This window comes from Urocitellus parryii, chromosome 6, assembly GCF_045843805.1.
Source record: "Urocitellus parryii isolate mUroPar1 chromosome 6, mUroPar1.hap1, whole genome shotgun sequence".
In the NCBI taxonomy this organism is placed as follows: Eukaryota; Metazoa; Chordata; class Mammalia; order Rodentia; family Sciuridae; genus Urocitellus; species Urocitellus parryii.
Window position 1 is genome coordinate 100,885,309 of NC_135536.1, and position 6,000 is coordinate 100,891,308.

Consider the following 6,000-nt stretch of genomic DNA (forward strand, 5'->3'; position numbering starts at 1 on the left):
CTAAGGCATTAATAGGAGACCTTCTCAAGAGAGTACCATGCACAGAGGCAAAAAACAAACAAAAAAACAGTAAAGGAGGAACAAAACTTTCACATTCCTCTTGAGTAAGTGAGGCATCTAATTTTATTTGACAGTTAAAAAATATGAATGTTACTGAACATTGTCAATCATATGAGACAAAGAATGTGGTGTGCCCTCTGTGTACCATACAACCAGACAGGGAGGTTCAGACAAGCTGGATGCTCATTACTCTACCCATCTCCTCCTGCTATGGATATGAAGTTAATTGCAAGAACTTTATCCCTGCCTCCAATTCATAGTTCATGTCTGTTCCCAAGGTAATCAGCTTAAGGGAAACTGGATCATAAACTCAATTTCCTGACCAAAAGGCAGAGAAACAAATATGGCCCAAGCAAATCTGCATAAGGCATTTTAAAAGTGAAAGCTATGGAAGGGAAAAATTACCCTTGTTGGGAGCAAATAAAAATATTTTAACAATGGCAAGACCATTTTGTTTCTCAGGGGCTCAGACTTATAACATGCAAGCCTTGTTTTTCAGGAGATATCAAGTTTATTAAAAATCTTTTAGGGCTGGGATGTGGTGGCACATGCCTATGATCCCAGCAGCTGGGGAGACTGAGGCAGGAGGATTGCAAGTTTAAAGCCATCTTCAGCAACTTAGCAAGGCCTTCAGCAACTTAGTGAGACCCTGTCTCTAAGTAAAATATTAAAAAGGACTAGGGATATGGCTCCGTGGTTAAGTGACCCCTGGGTTCAATCCCCAGTACCACAAAAAATTTAAAAATAAAATGAAAATAACTGTGGACCTGAAAGAAGTGAGTGAGAAAGACATGAAGACATATGAGGGAAGAGCATTGTCCAGGCAGAGGAAACAGCAAGCATAGCAGTCCTTAAGGTAAGGCTGGAGCAGAGGAAGCAAAGGAAAGAACAACAGATGATAAAGCCATATACCACATCTTATGGGCCACTCTGAAGACTCTGTTGTTCTTCTGAGATAATATACTATTGGAGAGTTTTGAGCACACTGGCCACTATGTCGAGGATAGACTGCAGAGGGCAAGAACGGCAACAGGAAAGCTCTTTAGGAGGCTTTGGCAGTAATCCGGGTAACAGATGAAAGGAACTGGGTAAAAGAGTGAGAATGGTTATTATCTTAGATATATTCTCAAAGTAGAATTGGTGATAATTGTTGAGGGATTTGATAATGAGAAAGAAGAGAATGGAGGGTGATTGCAGTGTGTTTCATCTGAGCAGCTGGAAGAATGAAGATGCCATTCACTAAGATGAGGAAGACCAAGGGAAAAGCAGATTTGGGGAAGGAAAAGCAGATTTGGGGAAGGAAAATCAAAGTTTGGTTCCTAGAGGAAACTTTTACATTCATTATAAAACCGAGGCAATAGAATTTGAGAAACTGATCTTAAGTTTCACATGAAAATTCAAGGAACTCCAAAACAATCAAAACAAGGAACAACCAAAACAATCTTGAAAAAGTTCAGAACACATCCAAATTTCAAAACTCACTGCCTATTTACAATAATTAAGACAGTATGATACCAGCATAAAGATAGATGCCAGATTAATGGAGTAGAATTCAGAAGCCAGAAATAAACCCCCACATGTGGTCTATTGATTTTCAACAGAGGTGCCAAGATCATTCAAAGGGGGAAAACAGTCTCTTCAACAAATGCTGCTGGAAAAACTGGATATCACATGAAAAACAATGAAGTTGGACTCCCCTAACTCACATCATATACAAAAATCAAATTTAAATGGATCAAAGAATGAAATGTAAGAAATAAAACTCTTAGGTATACAAAATCATAAGTATAAATCCTCATGACCTTGAATTTGACAATGATTTCTTAAATTTGACACTAAGCAAAAGCAACAGAAGAAGATGGATTAATTATAATTTTAATCAAAACTAAAAATTAAGGCAAACCACCAGAAAGAAGAAATGGAAGAATTAGAACCAAGGTAAAATATAAAAAAGAACAACCCTTACAAAGGTTCTTTCAGCATTATACTAGTCTCCCTCCATTTCTAACAAACTGAAGAAGCCCTATTTTCCAGGCTGTGTTTTCCCTCAGAAGCAAGTTTTTAAGACATAATTACAAAATGCTTGTATGGCATAACCATATCCCCACCTACCCAAAATCTGACTGATAGGCCAACCACACAGGGAGGATTCATCCAACAGCTGTTGGTCCTTAGGGGTAAAGAAAAGGACTCTGGGGCAGAAGATTTTGAGGCCCTATGAGCCCAGGTGATCAGAAGGAGGCCAAAAGCAAAAAAAAAAAAAAAAAAAAAAAAAAAACTAAATAAAGGGCTCACAAGATTTCCTTCACTTCAGGCCTGACTTTGCAAATGGTTACATATTGAGACAGAGACAGGCTTTTGCAATAGTTACCTAAGCCTGTCATTCATCAGCCCTAACACCAGTCATGACAAAGAACTTGCCTGCCAGGTAGGATTTTCTGTCTAACCGAGGAGAAAGGGGAGAATCTCTCCCACACCCTACACCGCTAGTTTGCAGTCCAGACTCTTACCAACCAGGATGTAAAGACCTCACATAATTACACTGAAAACAACAGGAGGGGAAAAAGAACTGGGGCGCAGTGTGCAAGGTCCCAGACCTTCTTCCCCTCTCTCCAGTGAAGTTTCCACCCCTTCGTGTAGGGATTCTAGCACCTGGTTTTGCCCCCGTGAGGTGACCTCAGACCCCAGCCTCATCTGGGGTCTAATTCTCGACCTCAGCAGACGTCATGGCTGGTCTGTGTTGAGGACCTGGGAGAAGCAAAGACACTTTTCTGGCGGACTCGGGCGAAGCGGGGCGGGGAGAGAAGGAGTCTCCAACCCCAGTCCCGGGGTGGACTCGCCGCTCACCGCCACCTTGCTCAGTCCCCCGGGAAGGACTGGGACCTGCCGGGAGCTCGGGACCCCAGCGCGCCTCCGCTGCTCCAGCAGCCTCCCGCGCTCACCTGCCTCGGCCTGGCGCTCCTGGCCCCACCGCAGATGTGTCCCTGCCCTCGGCGTCCACCGCTGCTGGCCTTTTTTGGGTCCTTGGCGGGTATTTTCCGTCTGGCCCCACATCACTTCCCGTAAAGGAGAGCGAGGTGGGGGCGGGCCCTCCTCTCTTTCCTCCACCTCCCGCTTCCTCCTGTCACCTAGTGGAGCACCCCCCGCACGACCGAGCAGGGGAAGGACGGGGATCACACAGGGCTGCCTCGTGCACCGCTCCCAGGTTGGCGGCACCTGCCCCACGGGTCTTCCCGTGAGCCACAAAAAAGGCCACCCTCTCCTCATTGTCCCAAGTCTCCGCTGCCCTATTCTGGAAAGAGAAACGATAGGAGTTGTTTTCATTTCGAGATACGCGGGTGACATTTACGAACTGCCCCAGGATCGTGAGCTGCGACGTAGGGTTTGGTGACTTTCAATAAATCTCCTCCGTGGAAAATGACTTGCTAAAGGTGTTTTCAGGGCTTCAGAGCTGTGTCTCCCCCGTAGTAGCCTGAGGTGCTGAACGGCCTCAAGTCGCCCCCATCTTCACTGGATACAATGAGTCCAGGGACCCGTTAGCACCCGGAGTCCAACTCTGCCCCTGTCCTTTCTGCCATCTCTCCTTGCTTGGGTCCGTCTGGCCATAACCTTCCCAACACAAGGGAAATTTTTTGGAAATTAGATGGGAAGAAATAAGGTAGGATTCATGCAGAAAACACACACACACACACACACACACACACACAATTCTGGGAGAAAATGACAAACAGAGTCTGCTCACGGGGTCTAATTCGGTCCATGAAATCATTGATTTTCTCAGAGACTGTGAGACCAATTGTTAGAAGAAAATAAGGAAGCCCACAAGATTGCCCATACCAGTAATCCCACCTACTCAGGAGGCTGAGACAGGAGGATCACAAATTTGAGGTCAGCCTCAGTAATTTATCAAGACCCTGTGTCAAAATTTTAAAAAAAATAAATAAAAATAAAACAAAAAAGGCTGAGAATGTAGCCCAGCTCTGGGTCCAATCCACAATACCAAGAGAAAAGGGAGAAGAAATGATGAATGAATGAAAGAAAAAGAAGAGGGGAAAAAAGAAAAGAAAATCTTAGTGCTTTGAAGGAATAGCCTGGGTAAGGAGAAATTTGAGAGGTTTTGCTGCCCTCCAGTGGCTTCCTCCTCTAAGCACCCATAGTTTTGTGAGGACCTGCAGAGATACTCAACCTGGGGCTGAGATGTGGTTCAGGCTGCTTGGTTCCCTGCTTAGACACAGCCAAATTCACCCAAGGATGTTCTGGATTTCTAAACAGTAGCCTTTGATCATACTGTCTTGGGCTCTAATAATTCCACTTCTTTTTTTAATGAATTTCTTTTTTTAATATTTATTTTTTAGGTGTAGATGGACACAACACAATGCCTTTATTTTTATGTGGTGCTGAGGATGGAACCCGGGTCCCGCCCGTGCTAGGTGAGCGCTCTACTGCTGAGCTACAATCCCAGCCCCATAATTCCACTTCTAAGTGAAACAAAATGCTGAGAAGCCTCAGTCTAGCTTCTCTTACCATCTATGGCAGTTTCACTGATATGTCTATCTCCACCACAAATTCCAGCTATCCCAGGCCTACTTGCCCAACCCCAACATCCTTCCAATCTGCATCACCTCAGTTTGCATTACTCAGTTATTTTGTCAAATATGTACTATTTACAAAATCACATACAGGATGAACTACATGAAATTACTTATACCAATTTGGACCAATGTGGCAATTCCATACATTCAAAATAATATTTGTAGGCAAACATAATAAACAATAAGCTTGGGGTTAAAGGTAACAGATTTAATCATAGTACAACGATTTCAAGAGCTGTTCCCCATGTGAGAAGGGCCATCAGACTGTTGGTGAGGTTAAAAAAGAAAAAGTAGCCTCATGTTCATGAGAGCCACTAATCAATTAAGATCTGGGAGACTTAATCCATATTTGTGTTACTATAACAAAATACCTAAGACTTGGAACTTCCTAAGAAAAAGAGGTTAAGCCAGGCTTGGTGGTACTCACCTGTAATCCCTGCAATTTTGGAGGTTTAGGCAGAGAATCATTAAGTTCAAAGCCAGCCTCAGCAATAGCAGCTTAGCAAGATCCTGTCTAAAAGTTTTTTTTTTTTAATGGGTGGGGCTAGAGATGTAGCTCAAAGATTAAGCACCCCTGGGTTCAATCCCCAGTAACAAAAAGAAAAAAGGATGTTTATTTGGCTCATGAATCTTGTGGCTGGAAAAAACAAACAGCATGGCACTGGTGAGCAACTACCCCCCTACCATTCCCCTGGCTGTGTCATAACATGATAGATACAGAAAAAGGAAAAGGCCTTGTGTACATGGGATATGTGTGTGATGGAGAAATCAAGAGACCAGTGGGCAAGTCTTGTTTTTTTTTTTTTTTTAAATAACCTGTCCTTATAGAAACTAACTCAGTCCCATAAGACCTGATCTACTCCCATGGATACATTTGTCCCTTCCTAGGTCAGTGCCCTGTGACCCAAATGTCTTCCTTTAAGCACCATCTCTTAAAGAACCACCTTTCAATACCATTATATTGGGAACTGAACTTATAGCACAAACCTTTAGTTTGTTCTAGCACATGAACAAACTAAATCCAAATCATAGTAGGGTAGTGAACAATAATTCCATAACTGAGCCAGGTGTGGTAGGGCATATCTGTAATCCCAGCAACTCAGGAGGATGAGTGAGGAAGGAGGATTACCTGAGCTCAGGAGTTCAATACCAACCTGGACAACACAGCAAGATTCTGTCTCAAAATTAAAGCCGGGGGGCGGGTATGGGGGAATTGGAACACAGAAAGCTGATACCAAATCAAGACATTTAAAAGGAAATAATGTATAAGTTAAAATGGGTGAATAAAATAGGAGGGTGAGAGAAAGAGAATTTCAGAAAAAAAGGGAACAGAAAAAAAGTTCTATAA

The 6,000-nt window shown here is 43.2% G+C and overlaps 1 protein-coding gene across 1 annotated transcript in view; it reads right to left on the reverse strand.

Annotated features, from left to right (window-relative positions):
- The window catches only part of Rab27a (RAB27A, member RAS oncogene family), a 76,802-nt gene extending 73,691 nt beyond the window's left edge, over positions 1-3,111 (reverse strand). Inside the window, exon 1 of the mRNA XM_026413410.2 lies at positions 3,003-3,111. The gene's annotated coding sequence lies outside the window, so the exon portion shown is untranslated. The remainder of the gene's footprint in view (positions 1-3,002) is intronic.
- Between the last annotated feature and the right edge of the window lie 2,889 nt (positions 3,112-6,000).